Below are 14235 nucleotides of genomic sequence, written 5' to 3' on the forward strand. Positions count from 1 at the left end.
TTTTATTTATTTATTTGAGAGTGACAGACACAGAGAGAAAGACAGATAGAGGGAGAGAGAGAATGGGCGCGCCAGGGCTTCCAGCCTCTGCAAACGAACTCCAGACGCGTGCGCCCCCTTGTGCATCTGGCTAACGTGGGACCTGGAGAACCGAGCCTCGAACCGGGGTCCTTAGGCTTCACAGGCCAGCGCTTAACCACTAAGCCATCTCTCCAGCCCAAACACTGCATTTTAATTCTCACAAAACTACATGAAGCAGGTGTGCAGAGAGCACGAGGCAGGTCTAAAGCCAGACCAAGTTGAAAGCCAGGTCTCACCCCTACCAGCTGCATGATCCTAACAGCAGCACCTGGCAGAGAGTAAACGTCCCTAAACATGAGCTATCTCTACCTGCACACCCCTTTACAGATAATGAAACTGGAGCTTAGGGGGCTAGACACGGACGTCCGATAACACCCTGAAGCTGGGGACTGCCCATCCTTCTATGATTAGCAGTAAATTGTGGCGGGAGAAGACTGCAAGCCTCCGTTTTCTCGGGCATAGTGGAACCCAGCTGTAAGCCCAGCCCTTGGGGGGCAAAGGCAGGATTTCAAGTTCAAGGCCAACCTACACTACATAGCAAGGTCAAGCTCCAGCTATATAGTAAGACCTTGTCTCAGAAAAGCAAAATCAGGGCTGCAGAGATGACTTAGTGGTTAAGGCACTGCCAGCAAAGCCAAAGGGACAGGTTTGATTCACCAGGACCCACATAAAGCCATGTGCATGCATCTGGGGTTCCTTTGCAGTGGCTAGGGGCCCTGGTGCACCCATTCACTCTCTATGGCTCGCTATCTTGATCTTTATCCCTGTCTCTGTCAAATAAATAATTTTAAAATTTTTTTTATTTATTTATTTGAGAGCGACAGACACGGAGAGAAAGACAGATAGAGGGAGAGAGAGAGAATGGGCGCGACGCGTGCGCCCCCTTGTGCATCTGGCTAACGTGGGACCTGGGGAACCGAGCCTCGAACCGGGGTCCTTAGGCTTCACAGGCAAGCGCTTAACCGCTAAGCCATCTCTCCAGCCCAAATAAATAATTTTTAAAAGGCAAAATAAAATAACAAAATGAGGAGAACTGCACCTATGCGCAATAGGCCCCATTCCAAGACACCAGCTTCTCTTCCCTTGCCCTGCGCTATCCACACATTAAACCATCTCCAGGTTGGGATGGGGCTCAGGGCTATAGAATGAGCTTAGTAGGCAAAAGGGTCTGAGTTCAATACCTAAAAATAATAATAATAATAATCTTGCCAGACATGGTGGTTCACACCTGTAATCCTAGAAGTAAGGAGGCAGAGACAGGAGGATCACCATGGGTTCAAGGCCAGCCTGATCTATACAGTGAGCTCCAGGATAGCCTAGACTAGACTGAGACTTTGTCTCAAGAAAAAGGTGGGGGGTGTGCTGGGAATTGATTCAGAAAAAAACTTGTCACACAGCACAAGAACTGGAATTTGGATCCCCAGCACCCAGGAAAACACCAGGTGGGTGTGGCGGCCCACCTGTGTTCCCATGAATAGGAGACAGGATCCGTGGGCAAGCTGGCTAGCTAGCTAGACTAATGAACTTGCTAAAGGCTGGGTTCAAGTGAGACAGCCTGCTTGAGTAATTAAAGTAGAGAGCAACTGAGGAAGACATCTGGCATCAACTTCTGACCTACATGCACACACACAGAGCACATATGTGCATGACACCTTGAACACATGTACCCATACACATGTGAACATGTATACATACACAAGCACACCACACACACATGCCAAAAAGTAAAATCTCCTCCTCTACTCTAGCAAAGTCTAAGGGGCTGTCACACCAAGCCCTCCGGCCACCTCCCTGGGCGCTGGCCCCATCCTCCGAGCTTTACACGTCCCCATCACTTCATGGGCACACCACTCTCCAACACAGTTATCCTCACCTCGCATACGAAGAAACCAAGCTACAGAACAGCAAGGACACCGGGCGTGGCGGGGCATGCTGTTAATCTCAGCACTTGGGAGGCAAAGGCAGGAGAGGAGCGCCATGAGTTCGAGGCCACTCCGAGACCAATTCCAGGTCAGCCTGGGCTAGAGTGAGACCCTACCAAAAAAAAAAAAAAAAGGAAAGAATGGTAAATTGATGTGCCCAAGCTGTGTGCCCAAGTTGATGTGCCCACATAGCTGTCAGGTGAAGTGAGGAGGGCCAAGGTGCAGATGGACAGCCGCTGGGCCTCTCACCCCCAGATACCTACCTCAGCACAAAGCATGTCTTGTAACAAAATTTCACTGAGTTTTCACTTTGCAGTAAGGAAAAAAGACACACTGGGTAAAGGAAAACATACCAGAATACTAGGAGCTGATGTACGGCCTGGGTGTGTGGCAACGGTTTTGCTTCTCCCTAGTTTCCAAATGGCACATGCAATGGCTGTTTCCTGAGCCCTGGGGCCACTTGGTCAGGCCTGGCTCCACAACAGCCCCTGCCTCAGGTGGGCACTGGAGGCGCTCCAGGGACCAAAGAGGACTTCAAGAGTACCCAGCACCCAGGGACCCCTCAGGTTAAAGGAGACGTACCAGCAAGCCCAGTGGCCTCTCAGAAAGGATAGGCCCCAGCACTGGCAAGTTGGAGCACCTCCCACAGACTGACAGCCTGGCTCTCGCCAGCCTCCCAGGGCTGGGGTGACGAAATGACGTGACTGAGGGAAGGGTCAGGAACACTGGCCCACTGTGGCAAGCAAACAGCAGCCATTGTTCTCACCGGGTTGAAGAAAGGAAATGAACACCGTGGCCCTGTGGGCCACATCCTGGAACAAACCCAGCATGACTGACAAGGAAGGCTGAGAGCAAGGACAGAGGAGAGTGGGCTGCCACCTAGGGCCTGTGAGGTCCCTGCCACTGGTCCCTCCCTCCTCATCTCCTTTTGCCTCTGCTTTGCACAGCCTCCACCTTTGACTTTCCTCTCACCGCACATTTGCTTTCAATGACAACTGTCCCCTCCTGCTCCCTGCTCGTGACTGGTCCCCCAGTGTCGGGGTCATCTGACACAGACTGTCTGCTCCCAAGCACAGGTGCCTTGACTGGAAAGTGACAAGCCCAAGACCTTCTATGGTGATGGCGGCAGGGGAGCTCGTGACTGTCCACTCCAGGCAGCTTCCAGTGCCAGCTGTCTCCCCAAGGGCGGGGACCCTGTCTGTGGCTCTGTCCTTGTCTCTTCTCACCTGGTCCCAGGAGAGGCTCAGCGTACCTGCTTACAGTATCTGTGGGGTTTGAGGCTGTCCTGGAAGGGCTGATACCCCGCACTTCAGAGATAGGTAGTGAGGCCAGGGAAGCCTCAAACTGAGGGTTCAAATAGCAAATTAATGTAGAACATGTTGATAGCTATGAGAAATGAAAAATGAGCAAAAACCCCTTATATGATGAGAGAAATATGAGACCCTGGCAGAGCCTGTGGCAAGTTGCCCACAAGGGGTGTGGTGGTTTGATTCAGGTGTCCCCCATAAACTTAGGTGTTCTGAATGCTAGTTTCCCAACTGATGGTGATTTGGGAATTAACGCCTCATGGAGGTAGCGTATTGTTGGGGGGTGGGCTTATAGGTGCTATAGCCAGTTTCCCCTTGCCAGTGTTTGGCACACTCTCATGCTGCTATGGTCCACCTTATGTTGGCCAGGGAGGGGGTGATGTGCACCCTCTGCTCATGTTGTCGTTTTCCCTGCCATCGTGGAGCTCCCCCCTTGAGCTTGTAAGCCAAAATAATCCTCTTTTTTCCCACAAGCTGCTTTTGGTTGGGTGATTTCTACCAGCAGTGAGGACCTGACTGGAACAAGGGGCTACTCAGGTTCATGACGGGCAGGCCCAGGCCATGCTCCAAGTGCAGAGTACCTGTGGAAAGACTATTGAGGACAAGGTTCAAACAGAAGCTGGCCAAGGAGGAAGGGGAGAGGCTTCACTGCAGAGCAGAGGGTCAGGTGAGAGCAGAGGCAGGAGAGGAGCCTTCCCGCCCTCTGGCAGGGGCTCGGCTGCCAAAGCTGCCTGGCCGCTCGTCCTCCCTCTTCGCCTTTGGACAGCTGTGCACAGAAGCCACTCTCCATCCTCTCAGGCCTCTCAAACCCACAGAGGACTCTGACTCATGCCGTAGCCTCTGTCGCCCTTCCAGACCTGCTGTCCCTCTGAAGGCAAAGTCTTGGATCAGCCCCTACCTGCTGCTGGCATGCGTGACATTTCTGAACACAGGCGCATGAGGGCCTGAGGGCCAGGTCCTTACCCAGTCTACCTGGATGGCCCTTCTATGCCTACCCAGCATATGAGGTACAAACCAGATGGCCACACCTCTCTGCTGGCCCTGCCCAATGGGTCCCCAACATCTCAGATAAAGTCTATAGTCCAGTGCACAGGCTAGCATCCCTGCGACCCCCTCCCTTCGGCCACACACATCACGCTCATGCTTCAGCATGCTCCCAAGGGCTTTGCACGCTCCCTCGACCAGCAAGCCTCCTGCCTTGCTGAACCTACCCCTCCAAACAAGGGGCAGATACACAGAGGCAGGCTCAGTTCAGTGGGCAGCCTCCCCCAGAACGCCTCCCCGCCTTCACACCCACACACCACAGGGCCCCTCCCAAGGGACAGTGATGCTGTCGCCATTGGCTTTCATTCTTTTCCCAAGCACCTAGCATACTTTTCCTGCCTTCCAGTAGGTGTTGTTAAATACCGGGCAACGGATGGATATGGGAACACATGAATGAATGCCTTTGAGCCACCAGCTGACACCCCTCTCTGAGCACCAGGCTCTTCTCTCCACAGTGAGGCCAGACTGATCCAGCCTGCTACTGACCTCCAAGAAGCACCCGCCTGCCAGGAGACCCACCTCTGGCATCACCAGGCCTCAGAGGTAGCAATGGGTACTATGCTGATCTCTCTGGGGGATCTGGTCTGAAAAGCTCTGCACCACAGACCAGCAGGGTACCAAACAGCCATGCTCACTCACTCCCAGCCTGCAGAGAAAGCTGGAGCAGGGTGTCTTCCCAGGGTGTGTGACAGAGGAGCAGGCAGTGGACCAGGAACAGAACTTGGAGGAGAGCTGAGGGGGTGCTGGGTACACACACGAACACACAGAACTGGGCCCGTGGTGGAAAGCGGGTCTCGTGAGACCACTTACAACAGGATAGCCCATGACTGGAACAACTGGGGCAACACCTGCCCGATCAGCGCCTACCTCCTGGCACATGCTCACCACGGCAGTGGGCTAAGGGCATTGTCTGACCCAGGCACCAGGCCTGTAGTAGCTCCTGACGTCCTTCCTGAAACCCCCACATCTGCTCACCCAGCATGGGAGCACATGGCACACCCATGTCTCCCCAGGGGCCACCTTGCTCTGTGGTCAGCACAGGCAGTCCACGGCTACAGTGGCCTCTGAGCTTACAGTGAGGCCGGTAGGAAGTATCATCGGTGGTCTGGCACGGGGGGAGTGCAGGGTGGAGGAAGTGGGGTGCTTGGCCATGACTGAGTCTTGCCTTCGTCCCAACACTTGGGCAGCACGAGCCAAAGGCCTGCCTCACATAGGTGTTCAGTAGCCAGGGAAGCTGGGGTGAAGCGAGAGGACACATCATAGGCCACGTCTACCTCCCATCCAAGCCTCTGCACCTCCTAAATGTTCACCTGGTCCCCAGCTCTAAGTTCCTTCCTCAGTGAACGAGGAATGGGAAAGGTCAGCTCCTGTCGCTGCCTGACAGTACGGCTGCCTCCATCCAGCACCACAGAGCACCAGATGTCCCACGTGTAAAGGAAATCACCACACTTCGTCCTACAAGGACCCCAACACAAATTACCATGGGAAACAACAGCTAGGATCTGCACCAGCGAGCTAGAAGCAGAGCACCCTACTGTACCTGACACACTATCACCCAGAAGCCAGGGCCTGAAGGCTGAGGCTTCAACTTTGGGCCCACCTAAAATGCAGCAGCGCTTCAGTCCACAGAAGCGAGCTGCCCAGGAACACAAGTCAGAGACAGCCTAAGAACTCCTTGCAGGCTGGCATGGGACAGGGAAGCCTGTTTCAAGATTGACTTCACAAACTATCAAGAGCTTCCTGAGGCAAGCACTGGTCTAACTGCTAAGGGAACAACAGAACAAAACAGACAAAATCCCCACCTTCCTTCCTGAAGCTTCTGAGAGATGACTACAAATGATGGAAAGATTTTTTTAAAAAAGCAAAATATAGCTGGGCATGGTGATGCACATCTTTAATCCCAGCACCAGGGAGACAGAGGTAGGAAGATTGCCATGAGTTCGAGGTCACCCTGAGACTACATAGTGAATTCCATGTCAGCCTGGGCGAGAGTGCAACCCTACCTCAAAAAAAAGTGGGGGGCTGGAGAGATGGCTTAGTGGTTAAGCGCTTGCCTGTGAAGCCTAAGGACCCCAGTTCAAGGCTCAATTCCCAAGGATCCACATAAGCCAGATGAAGAAGGGGTGCATGCATCTGGAGTTCGTTTGCAGTGGCTGGAGGCCCTGCTGCACCCGTTCTCTCTCTATCTTTCTCTCTGTGTCTGTCATTTTCAAATAAATAAATAAAAATAAACAAAAATAAAAGTAAAATATATACCTATGTCATTGATGCTTATTACCTGTTAAGGAGAAGAAAAATCAACCAAGAAAGGAAGATAAATATATGGAGGTTGGGGCTGGAGAGATTGCTTAGTGGTTAAGATGCTTGCCTATGAAGCGTAAGGACTCAGGTTCGATTCCCCACTACCCACATAAGCCAGATGCACATGGATTTACATGTACCTGGAATTTGTTTGCAGTGGCTGGAGGTCCTGGTGCTTCTTTCACTCTCACATGCCCTCTCTCTCTTTTTCTCTCTCTCTGTCTGCCTCTCTCTCTCAAGTAAGTTAATTAAATTTTTAGGGCTGGAGAGATGGCTTAGTGGTTAAGGTGTTTGCCTGAGAAGCCTAAATACCCAGGTTTGACTTCCCAGAACCCATGTAAGCCAGACACACAAGGTCACACATGCACACAAGGTGGCATATGCATCTGGAATTCAACTACAATGGCACGCCAATTCTCTCTCTCATAAAAAATAAAATAAATAAATAAAAATTTTAGAAAAGATATTGAAGTTGTTGTCATTAGCTCCCTATTGCTGGGATGAACTTCCAGACCAAACACAGTTTATGGGAGGAAGAGATTTATTTGAAGCTTACAGATCCAGAAGGTCCATGGCAGAAGCAGCTGGCCCCCTTTTACAGATCCACAGAGAGAAAAAGCTACCACCAGCCAGCAAAAAACCAACAGCAAAACAGCATGGACCCAGGCAGAACTCAGTGCTCCACATACCTTTAGGCTGGAAATAGATCCACCCCCAGTAACATCTTTGGGCTGGACCCCAGGATTTGGCCCCAGTGACACCTCTTTCAGCCTACAGGCTAGAAATCCAAGTTTTAATAAAAACACCTGAGTCTATTGGGGGACATACATTCAAACTACCACAGAGATAGAGACTGAAACTTCAGACAGGGTGACCAGAGAAGTCCTCATCAAACACCTGACTTTGGGAAAAAAAATTGAAGACGGGACAAAAGTTGTATGGAAATCCAGGCCAAGAACTTTCTAGGCAGAGGGTGAGCGAGCGAGCGCAAGTGTGTCAGTGAGTTTTAGAAAGGAGGCCAGTGCAATCAGAGAAGCAGCAGGGGACCAGTGACAGAAGGAGCAACTATAGGACTTGCAGCAAAGAAATGACACTTAATAATTCTGGCTGAATGGGGGGGGGTAGTGACATCAAGGAAACCTCACACCTTTGGTCTGAGTCATGGAAAGAATATTAATGCCATTTGTTAAGATGGGAAAAACCAGGCATGGAGCAGGTTTTGATGATGGAAGGGGTCATGGAAAAAGGGGATGGACACTGGGAACTCAATTCTTAATACTTTATATGTGGGGGAAGGCTTTGGATTGAAAGGCATATCTGAGGACTGCTAGGCTAGGCTCACAGTCGAGTACTAGAACACACACTCGCCTAGGATGAACAGACATGCATTTCATCCCCCAACACAGAATAAACAAAACTCGATGGCTGTCCCAGTAGAGGTGGTACTGAAAGCTACTGACACTGAATGAGATCACCAGAAAATAGGGCTGAACAAAAAAGAGAAGAGAGCCGGGCGTGGTGGCAGATGCCTTTAATCCCAGCATTCGGGAGGCAGAGGTAGGAGGATTGCTGTGAGTTTGAGACCACCCTGAGGCTACATAGTGAATTCCAGGTCAGCCTGGGCTAGCGAGACCCTACCTAGAAAAAAAAGAGAGAGACAGAGAGAGAAGAGAATCGGGCATGGTTTTAAAGATGCCTTTAATCCCAGCACTTGGAGACAGGTAGGAGGATCACTGTGAGTTCGAGGCTAGTGTGAGACTACATAGTGAATTCCAGGTCAGCCTGTGGTAAAGACCCTGCCTCATGCTTTGTCTGGATACGGAGTGAACACAATTATGTATGGACTGTATGAACGCATATGCTTTGTTTGGATACAGAGAGACCCTACCTCAAAAAAAAAAAAAAAAGCAAAAATAAAAAATAAAAAGTTCATAGAAGAAAAGACAGCTGGGCGTGATGGTGCATGCCTTTAATCCCAGCACTTGGGAAGAAGAGGTAGGAGGATCGCAGTGAGTTCGAGGCCACCGTGAGACTACATAGTGAATTCCAGGTCAGCCAGAGGTAGAGTGAAACCCTAACTCAATAAAAGAAAGAGCCAGGGATGGTGGCACATACCTTTAATCCAAGGACTCAGGAGGCAGAGGTAAGAGGATAGCCATGAGTTCAAGGCCACCCTGAGATTACATAATGAATTCCATGGTCAGCCTGGCCTACAGAGAGACTCTACCTCAAAAAAAAAAGAGCAACAGAGAGAGAGAAAAGAGGCATTGTAAGACAGACCCAGCCCTACAAAATCTATTATGAGACCCATAAGATGTTCACCAGAGGGCCCTCCCTCTGCAACATCAGAGCTCCAACACGCCCTTCACCACAACCCTCATCTCCTCCCTGCTCTCCCCACAGGCTCGGCATGAGCAAGTGCATGCACGCGCCCAGCATTTAAACACCTCTTTTCTCTGTACCTTAGTGATACTATCTGCTGGGTGAAAAAGAAATTTCCCTCTGGAGATATTGTCATCCAGCAGGAAACAAGTGCCCTGCGCACCAAGCCAGCGGCAGCAACCTTTATACAACAGGCCATTCAAACTGCTCTGGGGTCACACTGTGCAGTACTGACCTCCTGACTTAGGAAGCAGTTAAACAGATGAGCCTGCCCTCAGGAAAATGACATCGGATACCTAACCTACGGAGCACGGTGACTCGGTGACTCAGTGCAGCAAGGACTGTCTCCCGGGAGCAGCTTACTGCCACTGCTCAGCATGGACAGGACCAAACCATGTGTCACTAGCTCAGGAAAAGATCCAAAGTCAAAATTCAAATGGAGAACCTGGGGCTGGGGAGACTACTCGGTGGTTAAAGGCATGTGCTGACCCAGGGGCTTGATTCCGTAGCACCCACATAAAGCCAAAGCAAAGTGATACGTGCATCTAGCATTTGTCTGTAACAGCAAGAGAACCACTCTCTCCCCACACCCCACATGCTCTATCCACTCCACTCCCCCCCCCACACAATAAAATTTTAAAAAGAAGGGGCTGGAGAGATGGCTTAGTGGTTAAGGCATTTGCCTGCAAAGCCAAAGGACCTTGGTTTGATTGCCCAGGACCCAGGTAAGCCAGATGCACAAGGCGGCGCATGCGTCTAGAGTTCACTTGCAGTGGCTGGAGGCCCTGGTGCACCCATTTTCTCTCATTCTCTCTCTCACTCTATGTCTGCCTCTTTCTCTCTCAAATAAATAAATTGGAAAACAAAAGAAGAAATTGATAACTTTCTATACTCAGAATCCAGCTCCAAACACATCAGCATGACAAGTCATTCTGCTCTCTTCCTGGTGTTAAACGGAAACTGCCCTGGTTGCATCAAGGCGGCCTACAATACTAGAGTGTCGAGAGAACGGTATAGGTAACATGCACAAAAAGAGCCTGATTCACCTCTTGTCTTACCACCCATACCTTTCCCTTTTTATCCTGCGCATGATGCCACCGCAAAGCCTTGCCCTTTCACAGGGCCACAATGGTCACAAAGCTTTGTTTTCTACATTTTCTCACTCAAATATTTAAACCTCACACACAGCCTTGAGTAGGCAGGAAACACCGTCCCCCTGACCCCCGATGAGGAAACCAAGACACAGAAATGGTATCCAAACTCTGGGAACATTTTAAAGCAGAGACAGAAAAGAACGCCACGCGCTCAGCCCAAGGGTGGAGTTTTATCATCGCCAAACCAAACCTGCCTGACATCCTGTTGGGCTGGCAATAGGGCAGGTGAGGGGAGAACCCAGAAGCTTAGAGGAAGAGATGGTATTTGTTTGGGGTCATGTGGGTAGCCCATTAAAAAAGGGGGGGTGCAGAGCTTCCATGAGCCTCATGCTCTCTGTCCCACACCCAAGCCCTGGCCCAGTCACATGGTCACCTGGGCCACACGCTCCCCGTCACCAGCTTCCATGTCATCAGTGGAAGCTGGAGGTGAACCCAGGACTAGGGGCCCGGAACACTGGGGAACACGTGAGAAAATGAGCAGGGAAACGGAGGAGGGGAAACGTGGGAAACAGGTGATGGTGGTGGTGTGCGTTGGGGAGATGGGGGGATCCGAGCATTGAGAAGGGCACAGGAAGGGAAATGGGGAGAGCGAGCGGGTCCAGGGTGAAAGTTGAGGACGCTGCGAGTTGTGAGGAGGAGCTGGTTCCGGGATACTGAGGGAGATGCGCGGGGGGGGGGGGGGGGGGGGGGGACGGGACGGGGACGGAGGGCGGACCCCAGCCCCCGGCCCCAGGGGTAGCTCAGCTCGGACGGGACAAGGAACAGTCGCGGGATGGGAGTTGGGGACGCTCGGGGAACGAAAGGACAGAAGCCGCGGGCACTGGGGGGGAGGGCCACACAAGCGTCAACAGAAGACATGCCTCGGAAACGAAGACACGAGGAAGATCCTAACCACGGTCCGGGCGTAGACATCGGAATCTGGGACGCCGAGAGGTTTGGGGAGGGCCCTCAAGCCCCACCCCACCCCCTCCCCTCCCCCCTCGCGCCGGCCCTCACCGCGGCTTACTCAGCACTTCTACGCCCTCCTACTTCCGCAAACAGACGCGCTCCGACCCACGTGACAGCCCTCTCCGCCAATCGACAGAGCCCGTGCCCCTGTAGCCCCGCCTCCCCACTGCGGGCCGTGCGCACAAGCTTCCCGGGGGGCGGAACCCTGTGCTACAACTGCCCAATGGGAGAGGCTCCTGTTGCCCACGGGAGCCAATCCTCGGTGGCGGCTCGCGGCCATGCTTGTGCCTGGCGGAAGGTCCCAGTGCAGGCAAGCTGCCAGACAGGTTGATGAGGCGCGGGCGTTTCTCGCTCTTCTCGGTGCACCTCCCTGAGAATGAACTTTGTTAACGACAGCTCATAAAGATAAAAATAAAGTCAACAAAGCCATGGGGCATAACAGGGAGGACTCTGCTTTGATTGTGTCTGGTACTTCGAAACTAACTTGTAAAGACAAATATGGGACCTCCAGTCACGTTGAATTAAGACAAAACAACCCCTTAATGTTGAGTTGTATAGGGCTAAGAAAAATTTATTCGTTGTCAGTGGATCCTTACCTCAAGATGTCAGGAAATGCTAGGCATGGTGGCGCACGCCTGAATCGCAGCACTTAGGAGTTGGAGTTGGAGGCAGGAGGGTTGCAAGTTCTAGGTCAGCATCAGACATACAGAGTTCGAGCCCAGCCTGGGCTATAGGGGGTCCTCCCCAACCCAATCGAAAAAAGATGTCAAAGCCGGGCGTGGTGGCGCACGCCTTTAATCCCAGCACTGGAGAGGCAGAGGTGGGAATCTGAGGTAGGATCACCGTGAGTTCAAGGCCACCCTGAGACTCCATAGTGAATTCCAGGTCAGCCTGGTCTAAAGTGAGACCCTACCTTGGGGGAAAAAAAAAGTCAAGAAATGTATTAGCACTTTTATTTGTTTGTTTTGGGGTTTTGAAGCAGAGTCTCACTCTAGGCCAGGTTGGCCTCTAACTTAGGGCGATCCTTTTTTTGTACCTCTGCCTCCCAGGTGCTGGAAGTAAAGGTGTGAGCCAGCACATGCACTTTAGCACTTTTAGTACAAACTTGGACAACAGATTTTTGTGAAGTTGAAAAGTGGGAGCAGTCATTCCTCATGGGGGTGGGGGGAGGATGACCATTGAGAAAAATCAGTCCTTGCACCTACATATAGTGGGGTTTCAATGAACAACAGTAAGATTAATAGTGCTGGCTGAGGAACTAGCTCAGTGGGTAAAGAGCTTGCCTTAAAAGCATGAACACCTCAGTTTTATCCCCACTAACCACCTAAAATGCCAGGGGTGAGTTCATGGCCTATAGCCATGTGTAGCACTGTGTAGAAGAGACAGCAAGATCCCTGGGGCTCAAGGGCAAGCTAGTGTAGCCTAATTGGCGAGCTCTAGGCCAAGGAAAGACCCTGTCTCAAAGGAGTATGACAATGGAAGTTGTCCTGTGGCCTCCACAGACATACACACACACATTAAAAAATGTTTAGCAGCTCTCAAGAGGCTGAGGCTGAGGTAAGACGATGGCAAGTTTGCAACCAGCCTGGGCTACCTATTGATACCCTGTCCCAAAATTAATTCATCACTTAATTAATTAATTATGCTGATAAAGAGATTCCAACCCTAGGCCTAGTAGACCTGCCAGGCTGCTCTCTTTCCAAATGGGAAATGTGTTTGCCGACACTGTTCTAGTCCATTTGCAGATACAAGTGGCCAAGCTGGGGCTGGCGGGTGCAATGGGCCTTTCTAGGGTGAAGAATCTACACAGGTTTCCAGGCACAGTGGTGTATGCCTTGAATCTCAGTACTTGGAGGGTTGAGGCAGAAAGATCATGAGTTCAAGGCCAGTCAGAACTACATAGCAAGACCCTGAAGCCTGGTGTGGTGGCGCATGCCTTTAATCCTAGCACTCAGAGGCAGAAAACCTACACAGGTTAACAAAGCCAACCATAGTAACCTGTAATTAGTAATTATAGCACTTGACCAGTCACAAAGTATTTCACTTCTTTCATCTCTGGGATGTCATCTTCTCCCTGTTTGACAGGGATGGAAAATTTAAACTAACAGTTAAAATTTGTTAAAGGTAGGTGTGTTATGAAAACCTTTAATCCCAGCAGTTGAGAGGGTTTAGTAGGAGGAGTGCTGTGAGTTTGAGGCCAGCCTAAGACTACAGAGTGAGTCCCAGCTCAGCCTGGGCTAGGCTAAGACTCTGCTTCAAAAAAAAAAAAGAAAAGAAAAAGAAAAAGAAAGAAAGAAAAGAAATTGGTCTAGAGATATGGTTAAGATGCTGCCTGAGAAGCCTAAGGAACCAGGTTCTGTTCCCAGTATCCACATAAGCTATCTATAATTTGTTGGCAGTGGCTGGATGCCCTAGTGTGCTCTCTCTCTCTCTCTCTTTCTCAAAATGGATAAATAAAATTTTTTAAAATGTTTATTAGTATTTATTTATTTGACAGAGATTGAGAGAGACAGAGAGAGAGAATGGGTGTGCCAGGGCCTCCAGCCACTGCAAACGAATTCCAGACGCGTGCAACCCCTTGTACATCTGGCTAAGGTGGGTCCTGGGGAATCGAACCTAGATCCTTTGGCCTTGCAGGCAAATGCCTTAACTGCTAAGCCATCCTTCTAGCCCCTTAAAAAAAAAAAAATTAAGTCAAAATTTGTTCAAGAGTTTCAACCTGTATCTGAAAGAAAGGCTGAAGACTCAGAATTCTCAATGAAAGCCAGGCGTGGTGGCTCCCAACACTCAGGAGGTAGAGGAAGGAGGATCCCTGTGAGTTCGAGGCCACCCTGAGGCTACCTAGTGAGTTCCAGATCAGCCTGAGCTAGGGTGAGACCCTACCTTGAAAATAACAACAAAAGAATTCTCAATGAAAATATCTTGCCCTCCACACCCCAAGCAAGTGAAGTTAAGGTGATGATTATCAGGGAGCTTGCAAAAGACCAGGCATTCCACCCACTACCAGTAGGGTTAACAGGGTAAGTCCCATTCTTCAGCAAACACCCACCTGTGTCCAGGATGGGTCTGCAAGGCAGGTTTGGCGACACCAACACA

General features: G+C 50.9%; 1 protein-coding gene across 6 annotated transcripts in view; it reads right to left on the reverse strand.

Moving 5' to 3' along the window:
- The window catches only part of Pla2g6 (phospholipase A2 group VI), a 50576-nt gene extending 39272 nt beyond the window's left edge, over positions 1-11304 (reverse strand). For 2 of the 6 annotated variants that reach the window (XM_004650303.2, XM_004650302.2), the window contains exon 1: positions 11052-11159. The gene's annotated coding sequence lies outside the window, so the exon portion shown is untranslated. Of the gene's footprint in view, positions 1-11051; positions 11160-11187 lie in introns of those variants that run through there. The other 4 variants (XM_045153401.1, XM_045153402.1, XM_045153400.1 and 1 more) reach the window with 4 other exon arrangements.
- Positions 11305-14235: the final 2931 nt, after the last annotated feature.

This window comes from Jaculus jaculus, chromosome 6 (genome assembly GCF_020740685.1).
Source record: "Jaculus jaculus isolate mJacJac1 chromosome 6, mJacJac1.mat.Y.cur, whole genome shotgun sequence".
In the NCBI taxonomy this organism is placed as follows: Eukaryota; Metazoa; Chordata; class Mammalia; order Rodentia; family Dipodidae; genus Jaculus; species Jaculus jaculus.